This window comes from Bidens hawaiensis, unplaced genomic scaffold (assembly GCF_021521415.1).
Source record: "Bidens hawaiensis isolate Kalapana, Puna unplaced genomic scaffold, B.hawaiensis_p1.1 tig00007800_1, whole genome shotgun sequence".
Lineage (NCBI taxonomy): Eukaryota > Viridiplantae > Streptophyta > Magnoliopsida > Asterales > Asteraceae > Bidens > Bidens hawaiensis.
Genome location: NW_027491541.1, coordinates 59574 through 69397, shown reverse-complemented (window position 1 = coordinate 69397; position 9824 = coordinate 59574). Strand labels below are relative to the sequence as shown.

Sequence of the window (9824 nt, the reverse complement as noted above, 5' to 3'; positions counted from 1 at the left end):
TTATGTGCTCCTTCCGTGACGGAGAGATCAGTTCACGACGTCTCTTAAGTACAGGTGTGGTACATAGTTATTAGGAGGCGTATGGATATATCCTAGTTCAGTTTTTCAGATTCAGTTTCAAGAAATGGTTGTGAGAATGCCAACTTACGCCATTTCGGGTGATTGACATGTAGGAGTGGCCCCCTATATGTCGTCACGTATTATCAGACTCAGTTATGCTTATGGATACATCCGTATTATATGTTTCAGTTCAGTTATTTCAGTTATATAATTTTAATCAGTTATATGCTATTATCTATTGTGATTCAGTTGATTATTACTTGCTTTTGAGCCGTAATATTCCGTACTGGGCATTCGGCTCATTCCGTAAATCTTTTTACACTTTAGGTTCACAGGATACTTTGGGCGGGATCAAGAGAGAAGCTTAAAATCTAGGAATAATCTGAAGATGTGTGTTAAGCTTATGTTATTTAACTAATATGTATTTCGAACTTAGTATTTGAACTATCAGTAATATGTACCTTTGGCTGTAATGAAGTAATGAAATTATGTCTTTTGTCTCTGTGTACCTCCGTACATTGTGACACGTCAGCCTATCCGGGTTGGGGTGTTACATTATACCTTTAGGATATTTTAAGAAAATCTCAAAACCGTACTTGCATAATAGTCATTGATTTATTATACTCACTTGACACTCTATCTTGCATAAAGAGAGCCCATTTCGCTCATAATCACCAACGTAGGCAAAATGAAATCTGAAGTTGTTTTTTAGTTTTTACGATTATGAAATTGCGATTCCTTCTTGCAACGAAAATGAAAGTAAAGAGTGTAACTAATAAACTATTACCCGTTAACCAATAATTGTGGTGCAGTGATTTTTGATCGTGTCTCAACGAGCACTTCCTAGTTCCCACACACACCCCATCATCTTATCATGAACACACAAAACCAAACCACCATTCTCTTCTCATCATAAAACCATGACCACCACCGAGCCGCCGTATCACCACCACCTCCTTGCAGACAATCCCAGCCAACCCATCACCCAAAAATCACTTCTAAATCTCCTAACCACCAAATGCACCACTTCTCAGACAAACCCACGCTCTCATCCTCAAAACCAACCACTTCCAAGACCACTTCATCGCCGGCACCTTAATCAAATCCTACGCCAACCCTAGCTTCAACACACCCACTAGTTCCTTTATTCAACTCTTCCATCAAATCCCCAATCCTAATGTATTCGTATACAACTCCATCATCAAAGCATGTTTCGACAACAATCTCCCTTCTTTATCCCAAACATGGTGGCTTCTAATTCAAATTCAAGCCCTAATAAGTTTACCTACCCTGTCTTATTTAAAGCTTGTATGGCTGTGGGTTCTGTTCAACAAGGTGTGCAGATTCACTGCCACGTGGTCAAAAATGGGTTTATGGAAGATGGGTATGTCAGAAGCGCTGGGATTCAAATGTATGCGTCGTTTGGACGGTTGGTTGAAGCTCGGGTGATGCTTGATTATAGCGAACCGGATGTTATTTGTTTTAATGCTATGATTGATGGGTACTTGAAATGTGGGGAGGTTGAATCTGCTAGGGGTTTGTTTGAGTGTGTGATGGATAAGAATGTTGGTTCTTGGAATTCTATGGTTTCAGGTTTGGTGAAATTAGGAATGGTTGAAGATGCGCGCCGAGTGTTCGATGAAATGCCTGAACGAGGCGAGATCTCGTGGAGTGTTATGATTGATGGGTATAATAAAAACGGGTGTTTTAAGGAAGCGTTGGAAGTGTTTAGGTTAATGCTAAGGGAGAATGTTAAGCCGAAAAAGTTTGTTCTTTCGAGTGTAGCGTTGGCTTGTGCAAATGTGGGTTCGCTTGATCAAGGTAAATGGATCCACGCGTACGCTAAGCAGAACTCGATTAAACTAGATGGTGCTTTGGGGACTGCTTTGTTGGATATGTATGCAAAACTTGGTCGGCTTGATTTGGCATGGAATGTGTTTGAGACAATGAAAACAAAAGAACTTAGTTCATGGAACGCGATGATTGGTGGCCTTGCGATGCACGGTCGAGCAAAGGATGCAGTCGAGCTTTTATTATTGATGGAAAGGCAACGGGTTAAACCTGACGAGATCACATTTGTGGGAATACTAAACGCGTGTGCTCATGGAGGGTTGGTTGATGTGGGGTTAGAGTGTTTCAACCGAATGCAAGAGTTTCATGGGATTGAGCCAACGGTCCACCACTACGGGTGCATGGTTGACCTCTTGGGCCGAGCCGGACGGTTAGCCGAAGCTGAGGACCTCATACATGGCATGCCAATGACACCAAGTCCCGCGGTTTGGGGTGCACTTTTAGGCGCGTGCAGGGTCTATGGAAACGTAGATATGGGCGAGAAAATCGGGAAAATGTTAATCGAATTAGACCCGCAAAACGGCGGTCGATATGCGATCCTATCAAACATTTATGCTAAGGCGGGGAGATGGGAAGATGCCAAGAGAGTGAGAATCTTGATGAAGGAAAATCGTGTTAAAACCACCCCGGGTAAAAGTACAATTGATGTAGACGGGACTGTTCACGAGTTCAAAATCGGGGATGCCGACCACCCCCGGGCCCAAGAGATTTATAACATGGTGGATGAGATTATTGCAATACTAGAGTTAGAAGGTTATGTTCCTAAAACATCGGAAGTGTTGTTTGATATTGAGGAGTACGAGAAGGAAACAACGTTATGGAGACATAGCGAAAAGCTTGCTATTGCGTTCGGGTTGATTAGTACGCCACCTGGAACGCCCATTCGGGTCACGAAGAATTTAAGGATGTGTGAAGATTGTCATTCGGTTATTAAGTTGGTTTCGTGTGTGTACGAGAGGGATATAGTAGTGAGGGATCGTTTGCGGTTTCATCATATTCGGAATGGGAAGTGTTCTTGTAAGGATTTCTGGTGATTAATGATACTTTTTTCTTGTAAACTATTTTGGTACAAATGTATAATTAAGATATCCTTTCCAAGATATATATGATCAACTAAGAAGTTTTATCACTTTGAATGCAACAACTTTGACATGCAGCAAATCTCTTAAAGAGGTGCTACTGCTAGGCTAGATATCTAACCCCAACAAGAAGTGTAACAATTTTTCTTCAACAAACTTGTATAAATAATTGCAAGAGTTTGTATGGAGAGAAATTGCTTTACATGGGCGTTTAAAATTATCTTAATCTTTTGTCGAACAAATACAAGCATCTGAGTTTATGAATTATGATATGTATAGCATAGCCAACCTATCATTATCCCGAAGAATTGTTATGCCATTCCTTAGTTGTTTAATTTGCCCAAAGCCTCATATAAATATATAAGGAAGAAGCATATATATTTTTACATTCAGCCTCTTATGTCACTAATATTGTTTTGCTTTGTCCACAATGAGCTCCAAGGGCAAAGGTTGCTTAGGGCCCGGGGTGGCCCCGCCCCCCTGTTTTTTTACATAGTAGTGTAAAGTTATATGTTTTCGTCATAAAGTTTTTATACATAGTGTCAATTTAGTTGTTTTCGGTTGGAACTTTTTATGCGCAGTGTAAATTGACCCATTTCTGGTCGAAATTTTTTATACGTAGTGTAAAATATAGCCCATTTCGGCCGAAAATTTAAACCCGCCCCCTTCATTTGTGAAATTCTGTATACATTTTGAGTCCAGCATACCCGGTGTCTTAGTCCAAGCTTCGCCACTGATGAGCTCATTGACATATTTTTGGTTGCCTGAGTTTGGACTTTCAAAGAAGACATCCATTGCAATACTACTTCAATGATCAACCTGAACATGCTTAATGTAGAGTTCACCTGTCATCACCATTAAGTCCAAAATATGTTTGGTGATATTTAAGATGGGATGTTCCATATGTACAATATTAAAGAGATTTTCATGGAAGTCTTCACAATTTTTTAGTGAATTTTGATAACGTTCTCACTAGAGTCTGTAGAAAAAGTAAAACATGAAAAATTATAAGAACTGAAACATTCGAGACGTATACTCATGATAAAGTCCGATTATATGATTATTTATATAATTTATCGTTGGTTTGACACCGGTATAATTTAAGTGTTATATTTCCAATTACCCGAAACTAATTCATACATGTTTACCCACATCTAAAAATATTGTATTCATATAATTTAAGAAAATACACAAGTATTGATATTCAATTTCAACGAGTGAGTTTAAGATTGAGTAATATGGTTAACAAAAGACAAGTATTAACCATATAAGATCATAAACAAGTATACCTGACAAATATAGAGAAATATTTGAACGGACGAGTATCCAATGGATAAGAAATGAACTCAAGAATCATGAGACACTTTTTTACAATTATATTAGATAATAAAATTATCGGAAACTCACCCAATGCCCGATTTATTATCAATTTTAGTTAAAAAAAAAAAAAAAGAGAAAGACATTCATACCTAGGGGTGTTCATCGGGTCAACCCCGTCGGGTTTCAGGTTAATCGGGTTAGGTTAGTCGGGTTTTACTTAAAAAAAATATCTAACCCGCAACCCGACCCTATTAAGGTTCGGGTTAGTCGGGTTTGGGTTATTCGGGTGCCGGGTTAGTCGGGTCGGGTTAGTCGTGTTTATCGAGTTAACCTTGTTTCTTTATAGTTTTAATTATTTTTTTATGTTTGTAACTTATAGGTTGCAAAATTACTAATTCCACTCAATTTTCAATATATTCTACACGTAAGAATCTTATAATTACATATATAGTCGTGTAATGAACCGAACGAACATGAACAAAGGTATGTATGTGTTTTTTCATTTACTTTTAACGAACACGAACACTTAATCGAACATATATTTGTGTTTATGTCCGTTAGTTAAAAACTAAACATGTTCATGTTCATTTATGTTCGTTCATATAAAATCTAAACGAATAGTTCACAAACATAATTAAACAAAGATACACGAACATAAAGGAACATACACGTGCATACATTAACAAACACAAACATATATAAACGAACATAAGTGAACGCATTTAAATAAACACAAACAAGTATAAAACATATTAAGGTAATATAATTTCTAAATGCAAATAATATTTAATAATTTCCTGTTAATATGTAAACGAGCATGAACGGATGTAAAGAAACTAAAATGAACGATCATAAACGAATGTTCACGAGCATAGATGAACGAGTGAAACATGTGTTCATGTTCGTTCGTTTAGTTAAATGAACACGGCATAAATGAACTTTCCACCAAACGGTTCATGAGCAAACAAAATAATTAACTTATCTATAAAGCTTACATTAGGGCCTTTATAGTGTTTATTCACATTTTAATCATTGTATTAAAAGCTAAGTATCATCACTAATCTGGTTATTCGGGTTAACTCGAAACCAGACTTTTTTTTCCAAAAATGAACCCGAAACCCGACCCTATTAGGAATTCGGGTTCAGGTCTGGTCGGGTTAATTGGGTTCGGGTATTTTGGACACCCCTATTCATACCCATTGTTGCAAAAATCTCGATTACGTGCAACTAATCTCCGATTAATCGCTACCCCGTCAGCTAGTTGCTGATGAATTATTATTCCATCAAAACTCGTCAAAATATATATGTGTAATTATGAAAAAAAGGAATTAAATATAAATATAAATTTAAATCAGATTGACTCATACCTATATGTAATGAAAGTTAGAAAACTTATTCTCTTCCACTTTTTGAAATTCTCAAGAACAATTTAAAGAATCCACCAAACTATTTTACATTCGAAGAATATAAAAATCACGCCACATATCAAGACGCGTCTCACTTTCCAAATTCACACTCCCTTAAAACCTTACAACCCCCAAAATGTCATCCCAGCAGATCCAATCCCACCGTGAAACCGCGGAGATCTTCACCGACGAATCCCTCTGCAAGCAAAAATCCCCCTCCCTCCCCAAAGGCCTCATCCCCTTTCACGGAGGTCGGCCACAACGCCGCAATTGGCTTCGCCGGGGGGAAGAAGACCACCCACCTCTTCAGAGCGATTGGACGGAAGGTGTCGGAAGATGGGCGGATGAGGAGCTTGACGGGTGTCAAGAGCAAGGAGCTGTTGATCTGGGTCACGGTTTCGGATATTTGTGTGGGTGAGTCCGGGAAGATTACGTTTGGGACCCCCTCGGGGTTGTCTCGGACGTTTCCGGCCACGAGGAAGATTGAAAAAGGCTTATAGATTTGATGGAATGCTTAGTATTTTTATTAGAAATCTGCTTTTGTATTTTAATAAATTTTCTTTATGTTGTTGAGATGCATCTCTCATAAATCGTACTATTATTATTCCACCGTTCTAAGTGTCCCAAATGATAATAATGTCATTGAAAAGCGGGTTCATCAATATTGTTTATTAATGTTATCTGTGTGTCAGCTAATAAATTTTAAAAGTTGTAGTGAAACAAATAAAAAAGTAAATGTAGACACTTGTAACGAAACATAAGGAATATTATTATTAGTTGTTAATTGTATTAGTTGGAAAAGGGTGATGATGATGGATTGGTGCCGGTGGCTGACTTGACAAAGGGTGAGAAGGATGTTCATAATAAAAGTATTCAGTTAATTTAATAAAATTAATATTTAATAATCTAAACTATGAACAATAAGTTATTAATACGGTGTTGCTAAACGTACCCCATTTTCTTTTATTTTTATTAAACGTACCCTTCCCTCAAGTTTTACGTTAATACGATTTAAACCTTTCTGTTTTTTCTTTGTCGTTTTGTCATCTTTTATTATCATTATTATTTAAAAAAAGTTATTTTTATTTAAAGTGTTCTTCTTTTCCTTTGTTTTCATATTATAAGACATTTTTTTAACAACAAACAAATTTTCACGTAAAAAACGTTTTTTTAATTACAAATTTTTTTTTCTGTAAGCGTTTTAATATTTTTAGGGTGATTTCATTCTTTTTATATAATTTTTAAAGATAGATTACTTTAAAAAAGAAACACATGTTTTTATCAATAAAAGAGAATAAATAACATACGACTTGATCAACAAGTTAGTTCTATTATCATGTGACATTAAGCTCATGCATCCAAACATATCAAAAATATTTACATGATTTTTTTTGTCGGGCGAGAGGCATATGATAAATATATACAAAAAGTCTTATAAAGGCGTTATATCATTATTCTGTAAATACATTTAGTAATGATAATAAATATTTAGCTGAGTTTTTCTAACCCAGTTAGCGTAAAGGACATAATGTGTAAGAAAAAAATGTTTAAAGGACACCGTCTGCAAAGAAACTAAATAAAGGACACGAACCATAAATTGGCTTTGTTTAAAAGACAAAATTTGCAATTCTGTCTAAATATTATTTTTATAGTAAATATTGATGAACACAAAAAGAAAGAAAATGAAAAAAAGAAAAAAAATACACCTTATAGTATTTGATTTGATAAGGAGACTTGAAATGACTAAAAATATTATAGGGTAGTAATATATCAAATAAAATTGTCAAATGAATTGAAAGTATACGGGATGGGGTATGACAAATACACGAGGGGGGACGTTTAGCCTAACCCTATTAATACTTGTTATGAATATCTATTTTACAAGATCAAGATTTACCATCAATATCTACCAAGCAAGTGGATAAGCTCTTTGTCAAACTTATTGATAATGTACCATACTCCATGACCATCATATAGTTAATATTGTCTAGAGAAAAAATTAATATTTTGTAGTATAAATACTAGCTCAATGTAAAGGAGAAAATGCACCTCACACATACGCATTCATAAGTAAGTACATTTGTTGAGAATTATTATTAGGTAACCCCTATAATTATGTAACCAGTTTGACCATTTATTTATGGAATTTTTATATGTTAAATTTTTATAAGATATTTCTTAAGTAAGATTCATTAATCTCCTTTTTTAACGTGGATCTATTCTTAGAACATGAACAACACAATACATAACAACACAAACATCACAACATATTCTATTAATATTAATAGTAGCACACAAAAAATAACAACACAATCACGTAACACTTTCATCTAATCTTTAAACATAATTAATCAAACGTGAAAGCCTAAAAAATGTTTTAGCTCACTTAAAATAAAACAACACATCCTTGTAATATTTTCAAATAACAGCACACTTAAATGCATATGACAACACATTAGGTTTCATTGTATTTATAAAACAAGAAAAAAACAACTATAACAACACATTAAATTGCGTTAAAAAATAAAATATATCATCATAAAATATCAAAACGATTCAAAACAAAAAATAACAAATCTATAACAATGCACTCAACATACAACACAAAAATAATACATCATAACAACACATTCAAAACAACACACTAGGGTTCATAGGGTTTGCGAAACAAAACTAACACAACTGTAACAACACGGGATGGAGAATTGGAGTATGGGAGGTAAAATTAAATAACATAAATGAGAAATAACTAAATCGCATGCTCATTAAAATATATTGGATCAATGTTTAGGTATGACGAATTAGACCTCTCACATTTCTTTTGTACTTCATGTATATGGCTTACTTTAATAGCAAATTTTTATTCTATAAACAATTGACCGTAATTAATGTTTGTTGAAGGAGGTTTCTAAACTCCACTATGAAGTTATAAGTATGTCCTTCATACCCATTTTAATAACTAATTAATTATACTTCATTCTTTATCAAATCTCATTCATAGGATAAAAATATGGATGACTAAGATTTGTTCCTACCATTCTTATAATATTCTTTGTTTCTATTTAATCCTTCCTCTTAAATTCTATATGGCAGATGTGTTATGGCGCTAAATTAAATAGATAACATCCATAGTTCCGGGACCAATTTTTTACGTTGTGTTTAAATCTAATATAGTGCAGAATATTTTTAATCAGTGCCAATCCCATGAATTATTTTCTTGGGGGGGGGGGTTGGGTATTGGGACTTGGCACTAAACTTAAGGTAAATGAGAGGGGAAGGGGGATCGAGATTTTCACATACAAATAACACTATGGAAAAAAATTTAAGATGGACGGTCGCCCCCCACGTAGACCAGCCCATGCTTTAATACATATTTAACTTGTTTTATATTATGTGAAAAATGCAAACATATCTTTTCAAAGTGCTTAAAACATTCAATGCATGTTTCTTTGACCAAACAAAGGTGTACAAAGATCGCATAAACAATGACCCAAGTTGTTTGTTAAATAACATATATATAAAAGATATAGCAAGCAAAGCCAATATATTCTAATCATCAGGTAGCCTCTTGCCATGATCCTTTGATGGTTTGCTACCTAAAGCATTACATCACCAACGCTTAGCGAAAAGGCTAAGTGGGATACATGGAGGGATATGTTCCCTAAACAACATCGTATATCTATAAATCAGATTAGCCTTCACTAATATTAAGTGCTTAGATTTTTTTTACAATCATATAAACAACGATTGTGTTGATAAGAGAAAGCATTCATGGATGATCTTTGCATACATGGCAAATTGCTCCTGGATCAACCAAGCAACATCGTCGTCCTGCATATAAAATGCCTTAGATTTTAGTGACACCTGATTCTAAACAGAGTTGTTTGTGTGTTTCAGAATCCGACTGGATTGCATGTTTTGGTCCTTGGACATGTTTATTCTAATATTCTTGCAAACCCTGCAATCCTTGTTTGAAGTGGTCAGGCAGCCCCAAGGCGTGTCACACTTCAAACAATCTAGTTTTCTCTTCTGGTTAGATGTTTCGCTGGTTTGTTTAAACTTCCGCTTAATATAATTGTTTTTGCCCGTAAAAATCACCGTCATCGTT

The 9824-nt window shown here is 35.1% G+C and overlaps 2 pseudogenes; both read left to right on the top strand.

Annotated features, from left to right (window-relative positions):
• Nucleotides 1-926: 926 nt before the first annotated feature.
• LOC143636119 (pentatricopeptide repeat-containing protein At5g06540 pseudogene) lies at nucleotides 927-2945 on the top strand (annotated as a pseudogene).
• Nucleotides 2946-5848: 2903 nt separating this feature from the next.
• Nucleotides 5849-6216, top strand: LOC143636124 (uncharacterized; annotated as a pseudogene).
• The last annotated feature ends 3608 nt before the right edge of the window (nucleotides 6217-9824 follow it).